The sequence below is a fragment of the Mustelus asterias genome, chromosome 1, assembly GCF_964213995.1.
Source record: "Mustelus asterias chromosome 1, sMusAst1.hap1.1, whole genome shotgun sequence".
Classification (NCBI taxonomy): Eukaryota; Metazoa; Chordata; class Chondrichthyes; order Carcharhiniformes; family Triakidae; genus Mustelus; species Mustelus asterias.
This window is the reverse complement of record NC_135801.1, coordinates 125,825,070-125,841,792: the sequence shown is the minus strand read 5'-3', so window position 1 is coordinate 125,841,792 and position 16,723 is coordinate 125,825,070.

Here is a 16,723-nt window from a genome sequence, read left to right as displayed (position 1 = left end):
TCCAACAACGAGATCCCTATCCAGAGAGAAAGTGTCGAGGTCAACCCCTTGCCCTCAACCAGAGCCCACCCAACCCCCAGGATCCTTGAGGGACCCTCCCTCTCTGTCTGGCAGTGGCAGAGGGGCACATGGGCACTGGCATACCTCCTTAACCCCCCTCAGGTCCAGCACGCCAGGCCCACACAAGTCAAGATCAGCACCAAAGCCCGCCCAGTGCAGTTCCCGCTAGGAAAGTGGATGTAAAGCTGGAGGCCACTGAATGGGCCATCCTGCCTGCTAAAGATATTTAACCAGGCGTTTTACCAATTATCATGTTCTGGCCCTCTCCGGACAGGACTCAATCAGGGCCAGTTGGGCAGGCCGAGTGAATTCCAAATGCGTTCATGCCCAGCTGGAATCCTGCGTAACGCTCGATGCACCATTCAGTGGATGATCGGGATTCCTGCCAGCACCAAATGGGGCTGGTGAATCCCCCCATGTATTTAGGGCTTACCTCTTAACCCCTCAAAGTCTGCCCACAATGTTCATATTAGGAGTGATGGAGGACTCTCACCCGGCAGGGTGCAACTGCAGTAAAACTCAAGAATCTAACAAAGAACCAAGATAAGGCCTCTGCAATGGGACCTCCCTCCTCTCCATCATGTCGTATACCATGTGTGTTATCAAGATAGTCAGAAGCTTTTTCCCAGGGTGGAAGAGTGAATTACTAGGAGGCATAGGTTTAAGGTGTGAGCAGCAAGGTTTAAAGGAGATGTATGAGGCAAGTTTTTTACACAGAGGGTGGTGGGTGCCTGGAACTCGCTGCCGGGGGAGGTAGTGGAAGCAGATACGGTAGTGACTTTTAATGGGCGTCTGGATAAATACATGAATAGGATGGGAATAGAGGGATATGGTCCCTGGTAGAGTAGGGGGTTTTAGTTCACACGGGCGGCATGGTCGGTGCAGGCTTGGAGGGCCGAAGGGCCTGTTCCTGTGCTGTAATTTTCTTTGTTCTAAGACTGAATTTCACAAACCCATCGAGTTTAATTTGTCAGCACCTCCTACTTCAAAGTTAGCTGGATATGTTCCAAAACTGATTATCTCCAAATTAGCTCAGAGTATCTAAAGTTGGTGCTGAATACAAACTTAGTGATTTTGTTCTCTCGGGATGCACAACATGTTTATAAAATATAAAGGTTTATGATCTGCATGCCAATACCTCCAGGGGGCGCCTAAATACTGTCCTATTGCAGGAAGTAGAGCCTGTTAAATAGCTGCAGGACGGAGCTGACCTATTTTCTGTGTGCAAAACACACCTCAGATAAAGAACCAATAATAGAACATTAAAGAAAATAAAAAGGGACAGGAGACAGTTTTATTAAGCCTGAGACTATTTTTTATTCTTTCAAGAGATGTGGGCTTCACTGACTAGTCCAGCAGTTATTGTCCATCTCTAATTGCCCTTGAGATGGACTAATTATTAGAGAGTTGTTTCGATATATCTTGAAGAAAACGAACAACTTTTACAACGCACAAAATCAGATGGTAACAAAACAGGGCATTATGGATTTTGTATTCCGCCAATACAGATATGAATAATACCATAATACTCCCTTTCATAAATAGGTTCAATGTTCAATAGATAGGTCCTTTACTCAGTGACTAGTAAGGGCGTGGAATGCCCTGCCTGCAGCAGTAGTGGACTCATCAACATTAAGAGCATTCAAATGGTTATTGGATAAACATATGGATGATATTGGAATAGTGTAGATTAGAGGGGCTTTAGATTGGTACCACTGGTCGGCGCAACATCGAGGGCCGAAGGGCCTGTACTGCGCTGTAATGTTCTATGTTCTATGTCTTCCTTTCATAAACAAATCTTTTTGTGACAAGAGCCATCAGATATTGCTCAGAGAGTCCATGGGTTAACAGTTCTTTTTATCAAAGTGATGAAAATTAGACCACAGACTTTTTAAAAGATGTGCAAGGACATTCAAGAGTGCAACCAATGGCCGTCACGTTTGTAACAGACAACCCAGACTTAGTAATGAACCCGGGTTCAACCTATATTACAAAATATTATGTAAAAAGTCGGCAAAACTTCTCAACAGGTTGGCCTTATTCCAATATCCTTCTTTCTAATAAATCAGAATTTTGGCTGATACAGTTCAGGTGGGGATGAATTAATTTCCTTTGAATTTCTCCTGCCATAACTTATGTGGAAACATTGGGATGGAATTTGTGGCAGCAGATCATTTAACATTGTCTGTGATTAATTCGCCTTGACCCTGCAACTTTCAGCTGAACAACAGTCTCTGCCCACAGAGTTACTGAAGGTGCCACAGTGCAGGCAACAGCATGTGGGCCCTGAGTGTACATGGTAGCCAACTGTATATCTTAAACAAGAGATTTAAGGATTGGGAAATAATTTGAGGAAGGACAGAAGAAAGTTAAGTTAAAATGAGGGCATTCAATGTCAAATCGTGTACAGAACAAGAAATAATGAGAAACAAAAATTGGATTAAGAGAGAAAGGAAAAGTAAAACAATTTAAAACATAAAAGTTAAAGTTTTGACATCTTCCTGCAACATTCAAGGAATGGTGCTTCTAACTTGTCATAGTTAATCATTGGCACTTGTGAGGTTGATTGTCAGTCATTAAAACTGACCATGTCTGAAACACAATGGCCGGAATTTTACTGCCCTGCCCGTCATGGGAATCCAAGCTAGCGAGGGGCGGACCGAAGGTCCTTTGACCTCGGTCGGGAGTTTACGCTTTCGGGATGAGCAAGGCTGTAAAATCCCACCCAATGGGCGCAATCTTACCTGCCATTCACGCCACGCGGCAAAGTCGAAGAATTTGGCAGCCACCCAAATCTCTGTTCACTGCGGCGGGGTGGGAAGATTTTGGCCATTGAGTTTGAACCTTGCTAAGTGAATTTCCTTAATATTAGAGGTGGTTCCATGAACTGACTTCCCCAGGGAATGCTTTCTAGGAAATCAGCCTTTGATTTTCGACCCCATTAATGGTTGACAAAGTTATCATGGTAGGTTGGAGCTACATAATTTGTGTTAAAATTGATGCCACAATCCCAGTATGAGAGAATAGGGACCAGATTTTGGCTACCAAGTCAGGATCCCTGAAACACAGCGCCAGCGGCCATGGGTAAGGGTGCTGAGGCAAGCAGGCTGGAAGGCCTGCCTTGGTTCTCTGGGACTTTGTCCCAATTGTGTTGAAAGATTTTAGACTTTCTGTCCCTCATCGCTCGCACCCACTCATCCTCCACTGCCTATTATGTTTTTCATACCAACTCATTCCCCTTCCATTCCAATTCACTTATTAGACACTACGGGCATAACCAATGAGCTGTATTAAAAACGGCAAGTTTGAAAATGCTGCAAGAAAAAAAATATTAAAAATAAACATCCAGTCACCCATTCTCCCGACCACGCAGAGCCCACCCACCTACCTTGAATACTTACCTTCTCCCAGGCTTGTCAATTTCACTGGGCCCTTTAAACTTAACTGCTTTACAGCAGCTAGTGCAGTAACAAAGGGGGGCGAAGTCTTATTGAATCTGATGATGCTGAACTGCACTGGGGCCTGCAGGAACTCTTTTAATGCACGCTCCAAGTGTTATGATGCAGTGGTAATGTTACTGGACTAGTTATCCTGAAACCCAGGCTCTGCAGACATAACTTCAAATCTCACCATGATATTGTCCCCAGGGCTAATGTGCTGGGGACAAAGGTTCAAGCTTCCACCGCGCAGCTGGTGGAATTTATATTCAATTAATTGGGGCGGCACGATAGCACAGTGATTAGCACTGCTACCTCACAGCGCCAGGGACCTGGATTTGATTCCCGGTTTGGGACACTGTCTGTGCGGAGCCTGCGTGGGTTTCCTCTGGGTGCTCTGGCTTCCTCCCACAGTCCTAAAGACGTGCTGGCTAGGTGCATTGGTCATACTAAATTCTTCCTCCGTACACCCTAGAGTTTGATGACTAGGGGATTTTCACTGTGACTTATTGCAGTGTTAATGTAAGCCTGCTTGTGACACTAATAAATAAACTTCAAAACTTAAAAAAAACTTAAACTCCAAGCAGCTCAGGTTGTCGGAGCTTTCAGCACAGTTTTCAAGAGCAGGTAAGTACGCTTTAAATTCTTCAAATTCCAGTGGGCCGTCGCTTTCCGACACGCTTGGTGGAAGTTAAGGCCCATCGTAGTCTCTGACGTCTTTGCTGCAGAGAAAGACAGTGGGCTGAGAAGCTCCATGATTCACTGATTTCCGTTTTCTTGGAGACTTCTTCTTGGCCAGCTGAGCTTTTTATTTCTGCTCACCTCTTCCAATGCCTTTCCAACTTGTCAGCCTCCAGAAGTCGTGGCCATCAGCGATTGTGACCCAGTTGTCAATGTCAATGCCCAGAAGGTTAAAAAAGAGTGAAACGGGAAAATAAGAATACTGGTCCAAACTATTTTTTTCCTTCTGGGTGTCTGCCATTATAATAACTCCAGGAGCTGTCTGTGAAGGAATGATGCTTTTATTGCACAAATGAAAATAAACCATAACCACAAGCCTGTGGTGAACACAACAGGTTCCAACTGGAACTAAAAGGTTAATGGACCCTCTCAGAGTCCTGTTCATATAGGGCTCGGTATTCAAGCTCTATCTGGTGGCTAATTACCAGTCCTTAGGGAGCTCATATTCAATGAGCCCTACTGGGAGGTCAATTAATGGTTCCCCATGCAGATCATGGGGATTATCACAGCCATCTTCTTTCCTCATTTTCCTCGGATGGTGTTGGCTAGCACGAGGGGACATAGCTTTAAATTGAGGGGTGAGAGATATAGGACAGATGTTAGAGGTAGGTTCTTTACTCAGAGAGTAGTAAGGGCGTGGAATGCCCTGCCTGCAGCAGTAGTGGATTCGTCAACATTAAGAGCATTCAACTGGTTATTGGATAAACATATGGATGATATTGCAATAGTGTAGATTAGAGGGGCTTTAGATTGGTACCACTGGTCGGCGCAACATCGAGGGCCGAAGGGCCTGTACTGTGCTGTAATGTTCTATGTTCTATGTTCATTTGCAGGTTTGAACCTCATGTGGTCGTGACCTAATGGCCAGTTCACTGTACAGTGAAGGATTGTGAAAAAATACAGGAAGATATTAATGAACCAGTGGAATGGGCATCTAATTGACAAGTGAACTTCAATATGGAAAACTTGGGGTGATTCATTTTGACAGGAAGAATGGCAAGGTCACATACTCCTTTGAAAATAAGTCTAATTTGAATAAAGGAACAGAGGGATCTCCGCATATAGATACACAAATCTCTATAAGCAACAATGGAGGTTAATAAGCCTGTAAAAACAATTAGACAGAACACTGGGAGTCATCTCCATAGGGATAGAATTGAAAAGCAGAGAAATTATTTTAAACTTGCATTGGACCTTGAATAGACCATATGTAGACTACTGTGAACAGTTCTGATCACCATACTATAAAAAGGATAGAGAGGCACTGGGAAAGGTGCAAAAAAGATTTACAAAAAATTATACCAGAACTGAGAGGTTATAACTATCAGGAAAGGTTGAACAAGCTTGACTCTTTTCTCTTGAAAAGAGAAAAATGAGGGAAGACCTGATAGAGTCTTATAAGATTATGGAAAAATTTAATAAGGCTAAATATAGAGAATATATTACACAACTTGCCACAAAAGGAGCTCTAGGAACAGGAGACTAAAAACTTGTCAAGGAGGTAGACTTTTGCAGCACCTTAAAGGTAATCCGGCCGAAAAATGTCATGAAGGAAATCCAGAGTTTAGGGCCTGGTCAGCTGAGGGTACAGCCATCAAAGGTGGAACAACTGAAATTAGGGGTGGACAAGAGGTTCTAATTAGGAAAATGCAGATATCCTGAAGAGTGGTGGTCTGGAGGAGACGACAGAGATAGGGAAGGGCGAGGACCTGAACGTATTGGAAGATAAAAATAATCATTTTAAAATCAAAGTGTTGTTTCACGTTGCCACTGTAGGTCCTGAAGCACAGGGGTAATGGGTGAACACAGGGGTAATGGGTGAACACAGGGGTAATGGGTGAACACAGGGGTAATGGGTGAATGGGATCTGGTGCAAGTTAGGACAGGGGCAGCACTGTGCTGGATGGTGTCAAGTTTACAGAGGCTAGAACATGGGAGGTTGGCCAGGAATGCATTGAAATAGTCAACTTTAGAGATAACAAAAGTATAGATGAGGGCTTCAGCTGCAGATGAGCTGAGGCAAAGGTAGAGCCGGATGTTTTGTGGTGCAGTGTTGGTGCCCCTACCTCTGGACCAGAAGTTTTGGGTTCAAGTCCAATGCCAGGACTTGCTGGCCATGGAAGGAACATTCTTAATATAGTTCAATGGGCTGAAAGTGGGCTGTGCGGCACAGCACAGTGGCAGTGTGGTGGTACAGTGGCAGTGTGGCAGCACAGTGGTTGGCACTGCTGCCTCACAGCACCAGGGACCGGGTTCAATTTCTGGCTTAGGTTACTGTCTGTGCAGAGTCTGCACATTCGCCCCGTGTCTGCGTGGGTTTCCTCCAGGTGCTCTGGTTTCCTCCCACAATCTGAAGTCTAAAAGACATGCCAGTTAGGTGCATTGGCCATGCTAAATTATCCCTTAGTGTGCCCGAACAAGCGGCTGAGTGTGGTTACTAGGGAATTTTCACAGTAACTTCATTGCAGTGTTAATGTAAGCCTACTTGTGACTCATAAATTGACATTATTTTATTTATTATCAACTCGGGAATCCTTCCATCATTTGCTCCCATTATTCACCAAAGGTAACACAGTGTGCATGTGAAGATACACGAAAAGAAAAGCAGGGTAGATATTGGTAGTCCTGATGATGGTGCAGATATGTGGTGGAAGCTTGACTCAAGATCAAAATTGGTAACAATTGCGTTCAGTCTCAGACAGTTACGAGGAAGAGGGTTGCAGGCAATAGCTAAGGAATTGAGTTTGTGGTGGGACTGAAGGCAATGGCTTTGAATTTCTCAGTATTTAGTTGGGGGGGATAGTTCTGCTCATCCAGTACTACGTGTCAGACAATTTGGAGAGAGTGGAGGAGTCAAAGGAGGTGATGGTGAGACAGTGGAGGGTGTTGTCAATTATCTGGCACTGTACAGCTGGAATAAACAGGTAGATCTTTCTCTGGGCGTAATGGACTGTGATGAGATGAGCATGTATTTTCAATTCTAGGTGGAAACCTTTTATGTCTTCAGGGTGGTGCTGTACCTTAGACTTCCGGATTCAAATAAAAAGACCATTATATCGCAGGTTATTGTTGAAACCATGCTATTCTCAGTAACATAAAAAATTAGTTTCTGTATCTAATATAAAATGAACGACAAGGCTAAAAAGAATAATGGAAACTATTCCATCTTTACTTATGCTGTTGATTTTAATTATATTATGACTGAGGTCTTTTATATGTTTGAATATCAAAGTGTCCTCAGTGATTAATTCTATTGATGTAGATAGCGCTGACAAGGTACCATGCATCCATGACTGTCTGCAGATTTCTGATATCAGTTCTTGCTGCAGGAACTGCATCTGCCCATAAGGTGTACAAATAAGGGAAACCTGACCTCCACCATATTTTCTGTGATTTGTTTTGTTTGAAAATTGATTGGACACTGGCCACTCGTTAAGCCCCAGCATCCAAACTTCAGTGGGCAGCGAAGGGATCACCAGGACAGAACTAGAAGTGCTCCCAGACTTATATCATGCACAAACCCAACCCTTAATATCAGAATATAAAGCCACACGGTGGCACAGTGGTTAGCACTGCTGCCTCACAGCGCCAGGGACCTGGGTTCGATTCCCGGCTTGGGTCAGTGTCTGTGCGGAGCCTGCACGTTCTCTCCCCATGTCTGCCTGGGTTTCCTCCGGGTGCTCCGGTTTCCTCCCACAGTCTGAAACACGTGCTAGTTAAGTGCATTGGCCATTCTAAATTCTTCCTCGGTGTACGTGAACAGGTGCTGGAGTGTGGCGACTAGGGGATTTTCACAGTAACTTCATTGCAGTGTTAATGTAAGCCTACTTGTGGCACTAATAAAAAAACTTCTAAAGTGTGAAAAAATAAATGTTGTCCAGGTAGCACACTGACAACCTCCTTCTCCTCTGCACTAGCACACTTCCAATATGTTAATAACTCAGAGACTCGTCCAGAATCAAGAGGAAGTTGCTGGGGTGGGGGGGAAGTGTCCCATCTGGCCTACTCCTTCCACCAATGGAACAGCCAAGCAGAAAGCCCCAGCAGTATGATTTTTAGTAGCAAAATGTAAAGATCCAATCGAGGGAAAATAAATCATCTGCCAAATAATCTTTAAATATTTCAGCTAAGCAAGCTTGTTATGAAATAGATTTCTTGCAGTATAATTGAAACTCGAAGTAATCAGCATCATCTCTCTATCAATACCAGTTGTAAAAATGGAACAAGTCTAAATAATTACCCCTTTTTCGTCCTCTTTATTTTTCGCTGTTTTTAGACTATTTCTGTTTAAGTTGCATGGTATGGAAGAACAAAGGACAAAGAAAAGTACAGAACAAGCACAGGCCCTTCGGCCCTCCAAGCCTGTGCCAATCTTGATGCCCTAAGTAAACTAAAAAAAACCTTCTTCCCTTACTCGGTCCGTATCCCTTTATTTCCTCCATACTCATGTACCCATCCAGATGTCTCTTAAATGTTACTAATGTGCCTGCTTCCACCACCTCCTCTGGCAGCACATTCCAGGCACCCACCACTCTGCGTGAAAAACTCCCCCCTCACATCTTCCTTAAACTTTCCCCCTCTCAACTTGAACCTGTGCCCCCTTGTAATTGACACTTCTACCTGAGGAAAAAGCCTCTGATTATCCACCCTGTCGTTGCCTCTCATAACTTTGTAGACCTCTATCAGGTCTCCCCTCAGCCTCCGTATTTCCAATGAAAACAATCCTAGTTTATTCAATCTCTCCTCATAGCCAACACCCTCGAGACCAGGCAACATCCTGGTGAACCTTCTTTGCACTCTCTCCAAAGCTTCTATGTCCTTTTGATAATGTGGTGACCAGAACTGCACACAATATCATTAAGGACATGGCTGTGGAAAACTTCCTAAACCTAGTCTGATGAATCTGTAATAAACAAAATATGTCACTATCTTCTAAATGATTGTGATTCATACTTCTGACACTTTTTCACATTTACACAAGAACATAAGAACTAGGAGCAGGAGTAGGCCATCTGGCCCCTCGAGCCTACTCCGCCATTCAATAAGATCATGGCTGATCTTTTTGTGGACTCAGTTCCACTTACCCACCCGCTCACCATAACCCTTAATTCCTTTACTGTTCAAAAATTTATCTATCCTTGCCTTAAAAACATTCAATGAGGTAGCCTCAACTGCTTCACTGGACAGGGAATTCCACAGGTTCACAACCCTTTGTGTGAAGAAATTCCTCCTCAACTCAGTCCTAAATTTGCTTCCCCATATTTTGAGGCTATGCCCCCTAGTTCTAGTTTCACCTGCCAATGGAAACAACTTCCCTGCTTCTATCTTATCTATTCCCTTCATAATCTTATATGTTTCTATAAGATCTCCCCTCATTCTTCTGAATTCTAATGAGTATAGCCCCAGTCTACTCAGTCTCTCCTCATAAGCCAATCCTCTCAACTCCGGAATCAACCTAGTGAATCTCCTCTGCACCTCTTCCAGTGCCCGTATATCCTTTCTCAAGTAAGGAGACCAAAACTGTACACAGTACTCCAGGTGTGGCCTCACCAGCACCTTATACAGCTGCAACATAACCTCGCTGTTTTTAAACTCCATTCCTCTCGCAATGAAGGATAAAATTCCATTTGCCTTCTTAATTACCTGCTGCATCTGCAAACCAACTCCTTGTGATTCTTGCACAAGGACACCCAGGTCCCTCTGCACAGCAGCATGCTGCAATTTTTTACCATTTAAATAATAGTCCACTTTGCTGTTATTCCTACCAAAATGGATGACCTCACATTTACCAACATTGTACTCCATCTGCCAGACCCTCGCCCACTCACTTAGACTATCTTTATCCCTTTGCAGACTTTCAGCGTCCTCTGCACACTTTGCTCTGCCACTCATTTTAGTGTCATCTGCGAGTTTTGACACACTACTCTTGGTCCCCAACTCCAAATAATCTATGTAAATCGTAAACAATTACGGTCCCAACACTGATCCCTGAGGCACACCACTCGTCACTGATCGCCAACCAGAAAAGCACCCATTTACCCCCACTCTTTGCTTTCTGTTAGTTAACCAATCCTCTATCCATGCTAATACATTACCCATAACACTGTGCACCTTTATCTTATGCGGCACCTTGTCAAATGCCTTCTGGAAATCCAGATACACAACATCCACAGGTTCCCCATTGTCCACTGCACATGTAATGTTCTCAAAGAATTCCACCAAATTAGTCAAACATGACCTTCCCTTCATGAACCCATGCTGCGTCTTACCAATGGGACAATTTATATCCAGATGTCTCCCTATTTCTTCCTTGATGATAGATTCAGGCATTTTCCCTATGACAGAAGTTAAGCTAACCGGCCTATAGTTACCTGCCTTTTGTCTACCTCCTTTTTTAAACAGTGGCATCGCATTTGCTGTTTTCCAATCTGCGGGAACCACTCCAGAGTCCAGCGAATTTTGGTAAATTATCACTCGTGCATTTGCTATTTCTCCCGCCATCTCTTTTAGTATCCTGGGATGCATTCCATCAGGACCAGGAGACTTGTCTACCTTTAGCCCCATTAACTTGCCCCACACTACCTCTTTCGTGATAATGATAGTTTCTAGGTCCTCACCTGTCATAGCCTTCGTGTCATCAATTTTTGGCATGTTATTTGTGTCTTCCGCTGTGAAGACCGACACAAAATACCTGTTCAATGCCTCAGCCATTTTCTCATTTCCAGTTATTACATCCCCCTTCTCATCCTCTAAAGGAGCAATGTTTACTTTAGCCACTCTTTTTTGTTTTATATATTTGTAGAAACTGTTGCTATCTGTTTTTATATTCTGAGCTAGTTTACTCTCATAATCCATCCTACTTTTCTTTATAGCTTTTTTCATGGCTTTCTGTTGACCTTTCAAGATTTCCCAATCCTCTAGGTTCCCATGAATCTTTGCCACTTTGTATGCCTTTTCTTTCAATTTGATACCCTCCTTTATTTCCTTAGGTACCCATGGCTGATTATCTCTTTTTCTACAGTCCTTCCTTATCACTGGTATATACTTTTGCTCAGCACTGTGAAAGATTGCTTTGAAAGACCTCCACTGTTCCTCAATTGTTCCACCATAAAGTTTTTGCTCCAAGTCTACCTTAGCCAATGCTTCCCTCAACCCTTTGTAGTCTCCTTTGTTTAAGCACAAGACACTGGTATTGGATTTTACCTTCTCACGCTCCATCAGTATTTTAAATTCAACCATACTGTGATCGCTCCTTCTGAGAGGACCCCTAACTGCAAGGTCATTAATTATTCCTGTTTCATTACACAGGACCAGATCTAGGATAGCTTGCTCCCTTGTAGGTTCCATTACATACTGTTCAAGGAAGATATTGCGGATACATTCTATGAACTCCTCCTCAATACTGCCTTGACCGACCTGGTTTGACCAATTGATATGTAGATTAAAATCCCCCATGATAATTGCTGCACCATTTCCACTGCAAAAATTCAAAGGTAAAGTCGACTATCTATAAACTAAAATGTGACCTTTGCAAAGTAGTCTGGAATGAGATTTAGTGGAACATTTCATTTGTTTTTTGTTTCTGGGTTATACATAAAGATAGAAATAAGGTTAGAAATTGTGGAGATTCTGGTCACAATTCTGGGTGGCATGGTGACACAGTGGTTAGCACTGCTGCCTCACAGCGCCAGGGACCTGGGTTTGATTCCAGCCTTGGGTGACTTTTTATTTGGTGTTTGCACATTCTCCCTGTGCCTGCGTAGGTATCCTGCCACAGTCCAAAGATGTGCAGGTTAGGTGGACTCTCCATGCTAATTGCCCCTTAGGTTAGGGGGATTAGTGGGTACATACTTGGAGTTATGGGGATGGGGTGGGCCTGGGTAAGATACTCTTTCAGAGAGTTGGTGCACACTCAATAGGCTGAATGGCCTCCTTCTGCACTGTAGGGATTCTATGACAATCTTTGAATCCTCCTTGGATGTGAGTCGGGACTGAATGCGGGTGAGAACTGAATGATTATAAATATTCCACTGCTGTCTAAAATGGGGTGAGGGATAAACCAGGTAACTACAGGCAGTCAGCTAACATCAGGGGAAAACCTTTCGAAACAAAAATTCAGAACGTAATTAATTGCTTTTAATAACTGAAAATCAACTTGGTTTTAAAGATAAATTGAGTTTGAAATTATGAAATGGGCAGATAGATGACAGATGAAATTTAATGCAGAGAAATGTGAAGCGATATGTTTTGACAGGAAGAATGAAGAGGAAATATGATCTAAATTGAACAATTTTAAAGTGAATGCAGGGGTACTGTGGATTTATGTACACAAACCTTTGAAGGTGCCAGAACAAGATGAGAATGTTGTTAAAAACCATATGGGATCCTTGGCATGGAATAGATAAGCAAGGAAGTCATGCTATAGCTATATGAAACACTGATTAGGCTTAGCTGCAGTATTGTGTTCATTTCTGGGCTCTGCACTTTAGGAAGGGTGTCAAGGTCTTTGAGAGGGTGCAGAAAGGATTTACAGGAATGGTTCCAGTGATGAGCAGTAAAATAAGAGAAAAGGCTTTTAGGTTAAGAACTAAGCAGAGTGCTGGTGAGGATGGATTGCCTGTTCAAAGAAATGAAGCTAGTGGACAATAAAGGGCCAGGGAGATGCTGGAGGGTGTTTTGCCAGTGGAAATCCATTCAATGATGCTGAGAAGATTGAGTGAAGGCACTGCAAGATTCACCTTGGTCGGGCAGGGAGATGAGTTCCTGTTAATGCGGGAGGAACTTGGGATTTGAAGGTGAGAGAGAGGAAGGGGAGATGGAGGGGAAAGGGAAATGGAGGGGAATGGGTGAGAGGAAAGGAGAGGAGGGAAGGAAGATAGGGAGGGGAGGTGAGGAGAGTAGAGATGGGGAGGGGAGTAGGAGGGGGCAGGAGGAGGGAAAGTGAGGGGAGTATAGCAGTGGAGGGAGAGAAGGGATGAGGTGTGAGGATGGGGAAGAGGACAGAGTGGCAGGTGGAGGATGGTAGAGGGCCAAGATAGGGAAGAGGGGAAGGGGACTGAGAGGGAGAAGGGGGGGCAAGTGTTGGGAAGATGAGGGAGAGAGGGGGATGCAAAGTGGGAGGGAAGGGGATGGGTGCTGAAAAGAAGGGGAATGGAGATGTGGGAGCTGGGAAGGGGAGAAGCATGGGAGTGGTGGGTAGGGAGGGGAGAGGGAGGAGAGAGGATGGGAGGAATATTGGTGAGGCAGGGGAGTGGGGGAAGGGGAAGAAGAGGAGGAGGTAGAGGAGCAGGAGGAGAAGAGGGGTTAGAGGAGGAGAGGTGAGTGGGGGGAGGGAGAGGCAAAGTGAGGGGGAAAGCTGAGGAGGATGAGGGGAGTGGAAAGTAGGGTGGGTCAAGGATAGCAGGATGGAGGGGGTGAAAATAAGATGGGGAAGGTTAGAGGGGCAGATGGGGGATATCGGAGAGGGAGGAGTAATTAGAGGAAAGGGGAGAGGGAGGGGGAAGGGGAGAGGGAGGGGAGGGGGAAGGGGAGAGGGAGGGGGAGGGGGGAAGGGGAGAGGGAGGGGGAGGGGGAAGGGGAGAGGGAGGGGGAAGGGGAGAGGGAGGGGGAAGGGGAGAGGGAGGGGGAGGGGGAAGGGGAAGGGGAGAGGGAGGGGGAGGGGGAAGGGGGAGAGGGAGGGGAGGGGGAGGGGGAAGGGGAGAGGGAGGGGGAGGGGGAAGGGGAGAGGGAGGGGAGGGGGAAGGGGAGAGGGAGGGGAGGGGGAAGGGGAGAGGGAGGGGGGGAAGGGGAGAGGGAGGGAGGGGGAAGGGGAGAGGGAGGGGGAGGGGGAAGGGGAGAGGGAGGGGAGGGGGAAGGGGAGGGGGGAAGGGGAGAGGGAGGTGAGGGGGAAGGGGAGAGGGAGGGGAGAGGGGGAGGGGGAGGGAGGGGAGGGGGAGGGGAGGGGGAGGGGGAGGGGGAGGGGGAGGGGGAGGGAGGAGGGAGGAGGGAGAGGGAGAGGGGAGGGAGAGGGAGAGGGGAGGGGAGAGGGAGGGGAGAGGGAGGGAGGGAGGGGGGGAGGGGGGGAGGGGGAGGGAGGGGAGGGGGAAGGGGAGGAGGGGAGGGAGGGGGAAGGGGAGAGGGAGGGGAGGGGGAAGGGGAGAGGGAGGGGGGGGAGGGGGAAGGGGAGGGGAGGGGAGGGGGGGGGAGGGGGAGGGGAGAGGGAGGGGAGGGGGAGGGAGAGGGAGGGGAGGGGAAGGGGAGGGGAGGGGAGGGGGGAAGGGGGAGGGAGGGGAGGGGAGGGGGAAGGGAGGGGGAGGGGGAGAGGGAGGGGAGGGGGAAGGGGAGAGGGAGGGGGAGGGGGGAGGGGAAGGGAGGGGGGAGGGGGAGGGGAGGGGAGGGGAAGGGAACGGGGACGGGGAGGGGAGGGGAGGGGGGGGAGGGGAGAGGGGGAGGGGGAGAGGGAGGGGAGGGGGGAGGGGGAGGGGCGGGAGGGGAGGGGGAGGGGGGGAGGGGAGGGGAGGAGGGGAAGGGGGGAGGGGAGAGGGGGGGAGGGAGGGGAGGGGGAGGGGAGGGGAGGGGACGGGGAGGGGAGGGGAGGGGGAGGGGGGGAGGGGGAGGGGGAGGGGAGGGGGGGGGAGGGAGGGGAGGGGGAGGGGAGGGGGGAGGGGGAGGGGGAGGGGGGGGAGGGGAGGGGAGGGGGAGGGGAGGGGGAGGGGGAGGGGGGGGGAGGGGAGGGGAGAGGGGAGGGGAGAGGGAGGGAGGGGGAGAGGGAGGGGAGAGGGAGGGGAGAGGGAGGGGAGAGGGAGGGGAGAGGGAGAGGGAGGGGAGGGAAGGGGAGAGGGAGGGACTCCAGGAGGGGGACATGGGGGAGGGGGACACGGAGGGGGTGGACACGGGGGGGGGGGGTGGCACAGAGGGGGGGAGGGGGAAACGGAGGGGGGCAGGGGGAATACGGAGGGGGCAGGGGGAATACGGAGGGGGGCAGGGGGAATACGGAGGGGGGCAGGGGGAATACGGAGGGGGCAGGGGGAATACGGAGGGGGGCAGGGGAATACGGAGGGGGGCAGGGGAATACGGAGGGGGGCAGGGGGAATACGGAGGGGGCAGGGGGAATACGGAGGGGGAGGGGGAATACGGAGGGGGAGGGGGAATACGGAGGGGGAGGGGGAGGGGGAATACGGAGGGGGAGGGGAATACGGAGGGGGAGGGGGAATACGGAGGGGGGAGGGGGAACACAGAGGGGGAGGGGGAATACGGAGGGGGAGGGGGAATACGGAGGGGGGAGGGGGAATACGGAGGGGGGGGAGGGGGAATACCGAGGGGGGAGGGGGAATACAGAGGAGGGAGGGGGAATAGGGAGGGGGAATAGGGAGAGGGGAGGGGGACTAGGGAGGGGGAGGGGGAATAGGGAGGGGGGAGGGGGAATAGGGAGGGGGGGAGGGGGAATAGGGAGGGGGGAGGGGGAATGGGGAGTGGGGAGGGGGAATAGGGAGGGGGGAGGGGGAAATAGGGAGGGGGAGGGGGAATAGGGAGGGGGGAGGGAGGAATAGGGAGGGGGGAGGGGGAATAGTGAGGGGGGAGGGGGAATAGGGAGGGGGGAGGGGGAATAGGGAGGGTGGAGGGGGAATACGGCGGAGGGGAGGGGAATACGGAGGGGGAATACGGCGGGGGGAGGGGGAATACGGAGGGGGGAGGGGGAATACGGAGGGGGGGAGGGGGAATACGGGGGGGGGGAGGGGAATACGGAGGGGGGGAGGGGGAATACGGAGGGGGGGAGGCGGAATACGGAGGGGGGGAGGGGGAATACGGAGGGGGGAGGGGGGAATACGGAGGGGGGGAGGGGGAATACGGAGGGGAGAGGGGAAATACGGAGGGGGGAGGGGGAAATACGGAGGGGGGGAGGGGAAATACGGAGGGGGGGAGGGGAAATACGGAGCGGGGGAGGGAAATACGGAGGGGGGAGGGGAAATACGGAGGGGGGGAGGGGACATACGGAGGGGGGGAGGGAAATACGGAGGGGGGAGGGGAAATACGGAGGGGGGGAGGGGGAATACGGAGGGGGGGAGGGGGGGAATACGGAGGGGGGGAGGGGGAATACGGAGGGGGGGAGGGGGAATACGGAGGGGGGAGGGGAATACGGAGGGGGAGGGGAATACGGAGGGGGGGAGGGGGAATACGGAGGGGGGGGGGGGAATACGGAGGGGGGGGAGGGGGAATACGGAGGGGGGGAGGGGGAATACGGAGGGGGCATACGGAGGGGGGAATACGGAGGGGGAATACGGAGGGGGGAGGGGGAACACGGAGGGGGAGGGGGAACACGGAGGGGGGAGGGGGGAACATGGAGGGGGGAGGGGGAACACGGAGGGGGGAGGGGGAATACGGAGGGGGGAGGGGGAATACGGAGGGGGGAGGGGGAATACGGAGGGGGGGAGGGGGAATACGGAGGGGGGGAGGGGGAATACGGAGGGGGGAGGGGGAATACGGAGGGGGGGAGGGGGAATACGGAG